The following is a 12,387-nucleotide window of genomic DNA, read 5'->3' as shown; positions in this document are numbered from 1 at the left end:
ATTTCACTCCATTTTTCAAATATGCAAATAGTGCTTTGTGTTCTTCCTAATGCTTATTGGTGTTAATTGCTACTGCACCGTGTATTATTCTGGGTTGACTAGAGAAACAAATCCAGAGGTGCTCATATATGTGTAAGAGAAAGTTTTATATCAAAGAGTAATTCTATATTAAGAAAACATCCCAGCCCAGAACAGATCAAGTCCATAAGTCCGATATTAGCCCAGATGTCCGATTACAGTCTATAAATTCCTATTCAGACTCATGCAACACATGCAATGAAGCCAAATGCAGTAAGAGCACAGGACTGTGGGTAGAAAGTCTTGTGGATCCAGTGACAGTGGAAATATCTCAGCACTGGCGTGGGTCTCCATGTGCATGGCTCCTCCAGCTCCAGGGCTCTGGCTGGGATCAGGGAGGCTCAATGTCTTGTCAGCAGGAAGAGGAAGCAGAGTGAGTGTGTGTCCCGCCTCCAGGGAGGAAGACAGGAGATTCCAGAATCCTCAGGTGAAGGCCATGCCCAGGCAGAGGCCTCATTGGCTATGACCTGATTGACAGTCTAGACTCCACCCCTTCACTCAAGTGGATACATTATATCTCAAGTTGACAGGAGATGCCACAAAGATGGCACTGAAGGCGAAGAAGGCCCTGTCCCTCCCAAAATGGAAGCCAAACCAAAGGCCTTAAAAGACCAAAAAGACCATGCTGAAAGGTGTGTCACACACACACACACACACACAGATCCCAACATGCTGAAACAAAGAAGGTAGCCTCAGAAGTGCACCCCCAGGAGAAACATGTTGGACCACTATGCCACTAAGTTGCCTTTGGCCACGGAGTCTGTCACGAAGATGATCGAAGATAACAGCACACTTGTGTTCATTGTGAATGTCAAAGCCAACTAGCATCAGATCGAACAGGCTGTGAAGAAGCTCTATGGTAGCAAGAAGGATTGCGTTCATGTTCTACTGGTCCCGGGGTATGATACTTTGGATGTTGCCAACAAAATCGGAATCATTTAAACTGAGTCGAGCTGGCTAATGCTAAATATAAACTTTTTCAATTAAAAATAATTGCTATTGAGCCATTCTAATGCAGGCTGACCTCACATGCGTCTGATTATAATTGTACTTCTAAGGTTTTTCAGAAGCAGATTGCCACACCTGTCTTCTGAGATCCCTCTGGGTAGGATGCAATCGCCAACTTATCTAGCTAGTAGATGAGCATGTAACTATTTCTGTCCCCCTAACATTCATACTAATTCAACTACAATTACTCTCACGTTAAAAGATATTTTAGTTTAATAATGTTTTATCATTACATTGAAGGAAACCCAAGTAATTTAGCTGCTTTTTGTGAGTCTATATCTACAAACACATTTGGTCATCCTAAAACTAATGGGCTTGCTAATGATGCTCATGTGCTGACTAATTTCCAACTGCATATATGTGGAAAGTTATAAATCCAACAGATGGCAGGTATGCTAGAACATGTATTATAATATTACTATATTTTTGCCTTAAGGGATCCTGGTGGTGTTGTGGGCTACATGCTGGGCTGCTAACTGCAAAGTCAGTGGCTTTAAACAAGCGGCTGCTCTGCAGGAGGAAAATAAGGCTTTCTGCTACTGTAAAGTTTTATCATCTTGCAGACCCACAGGGGCAGCAGTTCCACTCCATCCTACAGGATCACTCTGAATCAGCACTGATTTGATGGCAGTGAATTAAATAGATATTTTGCTTTGTACTACTTGGTTTGAAAAAAGAAAAAGATTCATTATCATCTAGCCCATAACGCATGTGCTTTTCTCCTTTTGTGGGTACATATAACCCACTTGGGTAATATAAAAATCCCTTCTGGAATATTTTTAAGCCAATAAGCAAAATTATTGTAAGGCTGTCTTTTCTAGTCCTTATATTCCTTTCTGCCATACGCAACATCCTTCCTGTAGTTGTTGCTGTTGGGTGCTATTGAGTTAGTTCCAGGGTGCTCCTATGCACAACAAAACGAAACACTTTGCATGAGTCCTGTTAAATCTCAACACATTGCAGCCACTATGTCAATCCATTTCATCCGGAGTCATCCTCTTTCACTGACCTGTCCAGCATGGTATCACTCTCCATGGACTGCTTTAGCCTGATACAATCTTCCAATACTTATCTGTCTGTTCTTTTGTCAGTCGATGGTACTTTCAATATCTTTTGTCAACATGGTAATTCAAATACATGTACTCTCTGAGGTCTACCTCACTCACTGTCCAACTTTTACACACATTAAAAACGTGCTTCCAGTCACTGAAAGTCCCACAGATGGCTGGCAGGACTGTAAAATGGTACACAAGCACTCTGGGTAAGTTTGGCAGTTTCTTAAGAAGGTAAACATACCCCTACCATACCATATGCCTCTGCCATTTTACCCCAAGGTATTTACCAATAGGAACAAAAACATCTTTGCTCTTTTAGCACTTTAAAGAGGTCTTTTGCAGATTTTCCCGTGTCTTTTTTTTTAAATCATTTTATTAGGGGTTCATACAACTCTTATCACAATCCATACATACATCAATTGTGTAAAGCGCATTTGTACATTCATTGCCCTCATCATTCTCAAAACAGTTCCTCTCCACTTAAGCCCCCGGCATTAGGTCCTCATTTTTCCCCTCCATCCCTTTCCCCCCCCCTCCCTCATGAGCCCTTGATAATTTATAAATTATTATTTTGTCATATCTTGCCCTGTCCGATGTCTCCCTTCACCCACTTTTCTGTTGTCCATCCCCCCGGGAGGAGGTCACATATAGTTCCTTGTAATCGGTTCCCTCTTTCCAACCCATTCTCCCTCTAACCTCCCAGTATCACCACTCACACCACTGGTCCTGTAGGGATCATCCGCCCTGGATTCCCTGGATTTCCAGTTCCTATCTGTACCAGTGTACATCCTCTGGTCTAGCCAGACTTGCAAGGTAGAATTGATATCATGATAGTGGGAGCGGGGAGGAAACATTTAGGAACTAGAGAAATGTTGTATTTTTCATCTTTGCAACATCGCCCCCTGACTGGCTCATCTCCTCCCTGAAGCTCCTCTGCAAGGGGGTCTCCAGTGGCTTGCTAATGGGCTTTGGGTCTCCACTCCACACTCCCCCCATCATTCACTATGGTAAGATTTTTTGTTCTGATGATGCCTTGTACCTGATCCCTTCGACACCTCATGATCGCATAGGCTGGTGTGCTTCTTCCATATGGGTTTTGTTGCTTCTGAGCTTGATGGCTGCTTGATTACCTTCAAGCCTTTAAGACCACAGATGCTATACTTTTTGATAGCCGGGCACTATCAGCTTTCTTCGCCACATTTGCTTATGCACGCATTTGTCTTCAGTGATCCCTTCGGCACCTCGTGATCACACATGCTGATATGTTCTTCCATGTGGGCTGTTTTTAAGACATATAGTATTCCCTTGTCTGTTTCAACAACTTCTCCTAGTCTATGTATATGTTCCACATGAGCACAATCAATTTTTCAGAAATTCCCATTCTTTACAATGCTATCCAGTTTGCTATGCTCCACAGTCAAATGCTTTTGCACAATCAATGAAAATACAAGTAAACATATTTCTGGTATTCTCTGCTTTCAGTCCTTCATCCAAGTACTCTTCTGAATTTCACTCAGATTTCTGGCAGTTCCCTGTCAATAAACTACTGCAACTATTTGGTTTGTTTGTTTCCCTTGTATGTAACATTAACATTTTTTGCTAATTCCCTCATTCTTTGGAATGGGCTGAAGTATGGATTGGATTGCTTCCATATGGTTAGTCAGGTAGCATTCTTCCAACTTTCTTGGCAAAGTGAGAACTTCCTGAATGATATTTGCTTGTTGAAACATCTCAATTAGTATTCTATCAATTCCTGAAGACTTTAAGCCCATGTCTTTGGTGCAGCTTAGACTTTTTTCTTCAATATCATGGATTTTTAGTTGTTTGTTACTGCTTAAAATGGTTGAGCATCGAGTAACTCTTTTTGGTAGAGTGACCCCATGTACGCCTTCTATCTTCTCTTGAATCTTTCGCCCTTAGAGTCCCTCAACACTGGACTCAAGCCTTGAATTTTTCTTTAGTTCTTTCATCCTGAATAGTGCCATGCCTGTTCCTCCTCTCTGGTTTCCAACTTCAAGACTTGGCACATTTTATCAAAATATTTATTTTTGTCTTCTTGATCCACCCTTTGGAAACGCCTGATCAGTTCTGTTCTTAATTTCTTCCCTTCACTTTGGCTATTCCACATTCAAGAAGAAATTTCAGCATCTCTCTGATATTCGTTTTGTTTTTCTTTCCTATCTTGTTAAGGACCCTTTACTTCTTCATTTCTGATGATCTTGATGTATTTCATAAATCATTTGATCTTTGTTCATTAGTGTTCCATTTATCTAATCTACGAGCAAGATGGGCTCCAAATTCAGTTGGAATATGCGTGAAGTTCTACTTTGGCATTCCTGGAATGGTTTACATTTTCTTCAGCTTCAGCATTATAGGCAACGATGGTCTCTAACACAATGGATGAACACTGCCATATCTTTACCATTTCAAGATTATAGAAGACAGAAGTAATCAGCAATTGGTCAGCACTGGAAATTGACCGAACAACCTATAATTCTAAGAATAAAGATGTCTTTCTTCTGTTTCATTAAAAATTTGAGTTTTATTTGGAGCTCCAGTTTTGATTTAAAGTCCAGAAAAAGTGAAGTATCCTCTGCTCAAAAAAGAGTCAAGGGGGCACTCCACAGGAGATACACAAGGGAAATATCTTTCTAGAAAAATATGCTTCAAAAATTCATTTCTGATTGACTGTGGGAATCCTGGAATACTCTTTCATATGCCAGTATATGAAATAAGTTACCCTATTCTACGAAGAAAAGATTTTTTTAAGCCCATATATTCTGTTTGTATATTTACAGTTGTTTAAAAACTAGCCAGAATGAATTAAAAACATTTCAATGAGAAAAGTCAGGATTCCAACTTGGGCTGTGAGACCTTGCTCTCCTCCACTACTGGACAACAAGAGTAGAATATTAACGCCACCGCTGAGTGGGAAACGGCTTTTCCAAGACCTGAGAAAAACCTTGCTGGGTATGGAGGAAACTGTGAAGGTAAGAGGATTGGGTAGGAAGAAGTGTGTAAGGTGTGAGAATGGCTGAAGACCTGGACAGAGAATGAAAGTTTAAAGGTATGTACTAAGCTGGGGGGAAGATGGGTAAGGAACTGTTAGTCTCTTTCAGTTCGCTTCACCTGTGCTCCAATATAGAACTGAACAGAGATTATGACACCATTAATCAAACTTCTCTAAGAATAATGGAGAAAATGCTTGAGCTCTTAAATTTTTTCCCTAAGAACCACATAACATGGACCATTTTGTATATTGATGCTGTTGGGTGAGTCTTGGGGTGTTATTTTATTTTTTGAGGAAAATGAGAATAAATTCCAGGAGCTGAGCCTGGTATAAAAGTAGGACTGAATGCTTCCTAAATGCTTACGCCCCCACCACCCCGACTATCATGATCCGAATTCCACCTTACAAATCTGGCTAGACCAGAGGATGTACACTGGTACAGATAGGAACTGGAAACACAGGGAATCCAGGGCAGATGATCCCTTCAGGACCGGTGGTGTGAGTGGAGATACTGGGAGGGTGGAGAGAGGGTGGGTTGGAAAGGGGAAACCAATTACAAGGATCTACATGTGACCTCTTCCCTGAGGGACGGACAAGAAAAAAGTGGGTGAAGGGAGACGTCGCACACGGCAAGATATGACAAAATAATAATTTATAAATTATCAAGGGTTCATGAGGGAGGGGGGAGCAGGGAAGGAGGGGAAAAAAGGAGGAGCTGATGCCAGGGGCTTAGGTGGAGAGCAAATATTTTGAGAATGATGACAATGAATGTACAAATGTGCTTTAAACAATTGATATATGTATGGATTGTGATAAGAGTTATATGAGCCCCTACTACAACAATTAAAAAAAAAGTAGAACTAAGAAAAGGAAAGGAGGAGGCAGAGAACAAAGATGAGAACTTTAGAGGGGAAAAGGGGAGTTCCTGGGGACAATTTACATAACAAATCAGAATTATGTAAAGAAAGGTCTAGCTTAATAACAAAACTTCAACTGTTTAAGATAAAACCGTTTCCAATAGAAAGAAAAAACAAAAGACAGCTAATGTATTTAATGTAATATGTGTCTCAAGTGAAGTTAATACTAACATACTCTTAACTGCTGATGTCAAAATGAAGTTTTGTAGTAAATTGTGGTGGCCAAGATAATCTAAGAGTAATTTAATGTCCAAGAACTTCAATTACATATGGAAACATTTAAGTCTGTCATCCATATATGTTAATAGTTAGGAAGCAGGGGGAATAGGTGAACCACATCTGAAAAGCCAAATTATCATTTCATGCACTCCAAGGTATCACAAACCCCACAATATGGTAAAAAAGGTAAAAAGGCAATGTGTGACATATGGAGAAATTGGAATGAGAAGCATCCCAAAGACCTTCACAGTGAGAAAGAGTATTCCGAAACTCTTTGCATCACCAAGGCTTCTTACTGGAGTGTAGGCATGACCCCCTCTTGGGTGCTTGACACTTTTCAGAAACAATCACTCCTTTGCCTTTCTCAGTAACTATGCTTACAGTATTGAGATGGCACGTGTACCACATAATTTATTTTAGAGGGAATGTGATGTTAGCAGTTGACTGAATCTCAGAAAATACCTCTTAGCACACCTTAAAAAATCATTTTTCTAATCTGTGTCTGGGTCCTTACAAAGCCTACTACTTTTCTATAATCTTGTTCTAACCCCTCCTTAAGGCTGTGTAAATGTCAGCCAAATGAAAGCAGGTTAGCTTTACAGGAGGCTTTTGCTTTTTTAAATGACTGCAACTAAGGAGCTCTCTAGAGAATGTAGTGGATCATTTCCATGATATGCATAAGCAGTTTTAACTTCTTTTTCTTCTACAATAAAAGTTTGGGTTTTACTTTTAGCATTTTGCTGGGTTTTGTTTGTTTTTCAGTGTTAATAATATTGGGTGGAAGCAGCGGAATCCAAAGGTACACGGCCTGCTTTGTTCCAAGGTTCCAGGGACCCGGACTTTGTTTCCAGCAGTCAAATGGGCCAGCTCTCCAAGACTCCTCTGGGTGAGTGACCTCTCAGATCCAAATTTCTATCAATTAGGCTGAAGTTCTATTGTGGAGTCTGTCTGGTCTTTTGTTTGTGTTTACTTTTTACTTCTGTTCACTTGCAAGCTTGGGTTTAAGGTTTCTTCCACTTGCAAGTTTAAGTTAGGGGCTGAATCATTTGTGATTCTTAGGAAAGTTTCAAATTTGCAAGCTTTCAGTGCACTGCACTGGGACGCCATTAAGAAGGGACTATCCAGGTCCTGAGAAACTTAGTTTGTCTGAATTCTCATCATAATTCTTACAAGTGTGTGACAGAGCTTGAGAAAACTCTGGTGGCAGCAGTGTTTTCATTGACATTGAAAATGCCAGGTCCAAGGGCAAAGCAGAACTACTCTCTAGGACTCCTGACCATTTCCAAAAAAGCATTTTGGTCTTTTGACCTGTGACCATTTCCAAAAAAGCATTTTGGTCTTTTGACCTGTGCCTTTTCTATGTAGCCAGTACTCCATGTGGGGGCAGTCTGGACAGTCAGTGTCCACAGATGTTTTGATCTTTGTAAACGTTGTGGTATAACAAATTAGAAAATAAAGGGAATGAATAAAATTACTTCCTTCGAGACTAGTAAATTAATGATATTATTTAAGACCTATTTCCTGTTTATTGGATTTGATCTCATCCTAGAATTACTATATATATTTCAAGAAATTGGGTGGATTTTTTGAAATGATATTGTATAAGCCTGATTTTGGAGCTAGCCAAGTTGGTAAATGCGTTCATTTCATTTTGTATCTGAGTCTCCGAATTGTTTCATGAAGCCATGATTAGCATTTAGTGAGCTTTTTTCTTTCATGAAACAGTCTTTAAGATTTTTTTTAAACTCCTTCTTTCAAAGCTTTCAAAAACTGTTGAAAAAACTTTATACAAATATATCTATTTAAATATATACTACATAATTTCACTGCTTGCCTCAAGAAAATGAAACTTTAAAGTAACAGATTTATTGAAGTTGTATTGGCACTACATCCACATATCACACAATTCAGTAGTTTGACCATATCAAGAAGAGCTGTGCAATCAATTTCAGAACATTTTTATCACCATGGTTAAATCTCAAGTTACTTCTTTAAAAGGATACTGTAACTATAAAATGGCTAGCCAAAAAAAAGTTGTAAAACTGTAATAATGTCTTATCTCTGATAGTATTAGATTATAATATTCCCTCAATTTTTTCTTTAATCCATTTAATAAATAGACTCTTAAGAAGTTAAATGGAAAAGTAATGATTCAAAATCATAGACATTTATTAAACAAAAGTATCAAAATGTGAGACGATCGCTTCTTAGCACAGTCTTCTTCCAGGTCTATGTGCTTCTCTCGCTAACACTTTCGCCCAAAGAGATCTGCACTCTTCGATTTTCACCATGTAGAAGCAGTAGTTTTGTCATCTTCAAGGAACTCCAATTTTGTTCCTTTTAAATTTTCTTCTTTGAGTTTAGGGAACCAAAAAGAAGTCTGAAGATGCAAGATCAGGATGTAGGTACAGAGTAAGGTTTCCCAACAAAATTCTCTTAGGACAGACCTAATAAGCTCTGGTTGAACATCCTGTATCTTTTGAGAAAAATCTATCAAGGTGATCCTTTTTTAGAATTCCAAAAATCGTCACATAGCCTTCTACACTGACTTCTCTCCCTTAAATTGGCTAGCAGACTCGCTTGGAAGTTACTGTTTTGATTGGACCCTTTTTTTTTTTTTAAATGAAGGTTACCAAACTAGGACAAATGCATTACTGAGATGAATTTTCTGCAGTCATTCACTGATCAGAGATACATGTTTGAGCATGTTTTGCTTGGAATAAACCTGTGTCTGTATTAACTGGACTCTTAGTCACAATTTTTTACCTAATCCTCATATATAAATTAAATCATATTAACCATCCCAGGAATAATGAAAATAAATTGGTTCTAAGACATGTTTATGTCAACCACAAGAGTAAAACGTTCTTAAGTAAACTATATAGTATATGAAATGTGTTTTAAAGAAACAGTAATTTTTAACAAACCTTATTACATTATGATATATAAGTTTAAAATAATTTCTAAGACTTTCAGGTTACAAGTCTTAAATCTTAATTTATATTCATTATAATTAAAATTTATAGGTACTTTTTTTTAGGTACTTATTTTTATGCTACAGGGAAAAGGACACTGTGAAGGAGCTTCAAATTTTTTATGGAAAAGTTAAAGTAAAGGGTAATAAAAAATTGTCACAAATCCCATTTAGTATATACTTGGGTTCAAGAACATGTAGTAAAAAGAGAAATTTAAAAGTTTATTTACAGAAAAGGCATATAACATAAAGTTTTTATCTGTCTGATTAAAGCATATTAATTTACAAAATTTTAAGAGATTTTTGGTCAAATAGGAAAGAATTAAGTTTCTTACTATTAAAAGAAAATGCTCTTTCAATATTACAATTCTTAGGTTAAAAATTAATTGTATTCCTTGTGCAGTCTACTTCAAAGCCAAAGGCTCAACAAAATAAATGTCTAAACCTAATAAGCCATAAAATGCTTTTAAAAACTTAACAAGTTTTGTGCGATTTTGATAGTTTGTTTTCTTGGCTTATTATTTATGGCTTTCTAGAAAAGTTTTTTTTCCCCTATGTAAACGGCCTAAAGGCAAAAATTCTGTGTCTCTAAGTTTATACCATCTTTTATATCCATTAGAAACCAAGCTGCTTTGCTCTCAAAAGGTCAACTTGTGCCTTTATTACAATAAGTATTGTTTCTAACTGACTTGTAAAAAACTCCTAACAACTCTAAAACTTCATCAAAAGCCACAAATAATTGTTTATTTTGCATTACAAGAGAATACAGTAAGTTTTATGGGCTGCATTATGAATCATGTAGGACGTGTTGTGAAGGGGGGGGGGGAATACCGAATTTTGCTTAGGGTAAATCTATGATTAGACCATCAGTACATATTACTTTCACTGCCATCAAGTGATACCAACTCATAATGAACCTATAGAGCAAGGTACAACCGCCCCTGTGAGTTTCGAGACTATAACTCTTTAAGGAAGTACAAAGCCTCTTTTTCCTGTGAAGTTGAATGGCTGGTGGTTTCAAACTGCTATTACTTTAATTACTAAATTGATAACAACCCTTTTTGTTTTAATCTAGCATCATGAAAACCAATCATTTTAACTGAAGAATACATATTGTTTACCTAGAGTCTTCCTTCCTAATTCCAATGTTTAGGGATTTCATAATCCTGGTATATTCTTGATATATCCTTTTAATATTGTGTTTCAATATTATTGTATGTTTTATCTAGATCTTTTTAGAAATAAAGTTATTCACTATATTTAGAAGTACTTTTAAGTTTTCTCATAAATTTATTTAGCATTATATAACTTTTAAATTTCCAATCAAGTCTTTCACTTTTAAAAATTGTTATAAGCTAACCATGGTCATCTTTAGGTTTGTCATTTACAGAAAACTTCTACTTCAGGGTTCATTGAAAATGCTTGACTGAAATAATGAAAGAAAAATGGCCTATGACAGACTAGTGAAAACAACTTTACATTTTAAATGTGAATGTCATTGAACTCAACCAAAAGTAATAAACATTTTCAAGTTGCTGTTGATACAGAATGACATGGGACTAACAAAAACTAAGTAAGAATGAATGAAAAATACAATATTTCTATGAGGATATTGTTGATGTTTAATATTCTGTTTTCTAGACCTAAAAACTGACCACCACCTCTTCTCTCTTTTAATGTGGGAAATGTAGCTATTCAAGTAACTCTGCTGGCTACACAGTATCTTTGACAGATTAGAGGCCTTCAGTGACCAGAAATTGAGGCACTAGTAAATCACACTTATTGAAAAGGACATCAAGCACAAGATTTATTAAGACTCTCATTGGAAGGGGCCTTAACTAAGCCCTCCTTTCTAACCCGTGTAAGCAAACTACAGAAATTAAAACTTACATCCATTTGTCACAACAAAAGACAGAAAAATATTCTGTTTAGACCACCCAGTAAACTACATACCAGATTCGAACTTAGTTTACTGAGTCCAAGGCAGACAACTTCAAGGAATAGACATCTTATCTCAAGAATGTAGGGGAAAAAGGTGCATGTTATTGAGGTTATGAGATTTTATTTTATAATTAGACCCCATCCTATCTTTTTCCTTTTAGCTGCATTTTATAAAATTCCATTTTTCCCATATTTTTGTCTTACAAAAAGTGTAATGCTCTCTTCATACAAACTTTAAAGGAGCCCTGGTGGCCTAGGGGTTACATGTTGGGCTGCTCAACAGAAGGTCAGCAGTACAAATCCACCAGATAAAATTACTTTTCTTCAGTGCTATCTTTAAATCAACCCTGCTTACAAATTTACATGAGTTTAACATTCTCGTGTAAGTAGTCAATGGCCTTGTTTTATATTATTTGCCATTGTGCAATATTTTAAACTCGCTGCTAGTTTTCTTCCTTTAATAAGCTTAGGGTATTGTAACATGAGCTATAGAAAGCCCGGTGGCACAGTGGGTTGTGTATTACTGGGCTGCAACAAAAATGCAAGGTTGGCATTCGAAGGCGCTAGCTGTTTCATAGCATGATCAGGCTGTCTACTCCTGTAAAGAGTTACCATCTCAGAAACCCACAGGGACACTTCTACTCTGTCCTATTGGGCCACTAAAAGTAGGACTCAACTCAATGGCAGGGAGTTTTTTGAGAAAAAAAGTTTTTTTTTAAAGGGGAGAGCACGAACACAGTCCCCCACTACCACAAATTACGCAGTTGAGTTTCCTACTTTTGGGGAAATCACAGGGGTCAGCACACTCGGGGTGCAATGAGGGAGCCTCGCCCTGGGAAAACCACCTTCGTGATCATGGTATCTCCCCTGCCAGGTAAGTATTGAAGTTTTTTTTAAAGAAGTTTATAGACATTCTTTGTGTGTGTGTGTGTGTGTGTGTGTTCATCTTTTTTTTTTTTAATCAATGTATTGGGGCTCATACAATTCATCACAATACATAGATCAATTGTGTAAAGCACATCTATACATTTGTTGCCCTCATTATTCCCAAAATTCACTTTCCTCTTGGGTTCCCGGAATCATCTCATTTTCCTTTTTTTCCCCTCCCCCTCCCTTCCTGTTTATAGACATTCTTAAACACCGCTTTATTCAAAATAGCATTTGTACAACTCTTTTTACAACGAC

At 37.6% G+C, this 12,387-nt stretch overlaps 1 non-coding gene across 1 annotated transcript; it reads right to left on the bottom strand.

Annotated features, from left to right (window-relative positions):
- Nucleotides 1-11,920: 11,920 nt before the first annotated feature.
- On the bottom strand, nucleotides 11,921-12,084 carry LOC115868991. The gene has a single exon (XR_004045921.1). It is a non-coding gene; the product is annotated as a U1 spliceosomal RNA (small nuclear RNA).
- Between the last annotated feature and the right edge of the window lie 303 nt (nucleotides 12,085-12,387).

The sequence above is a fragment of the Echinops telfairi genome, unplaced genomic scaffold (assembly GCF_000313985.2).
Source record: "Echinops telfairi isolate 266 unplaced genomic scaffold, ASM31398v2 ScPeMD7_1;HRSCAF=3_0, whole genome shotgun sequence".
NCBI lineage: Eukaryota > Metazoa > Chordata > Mammalia > Afrosoricida > Tenrecidae > Echinops > Echinops telfairi.
Note: the sequence above shows the minus strand (reverse complement) of the source record. Positions and strands in the feature narration are given on the sequence as shown.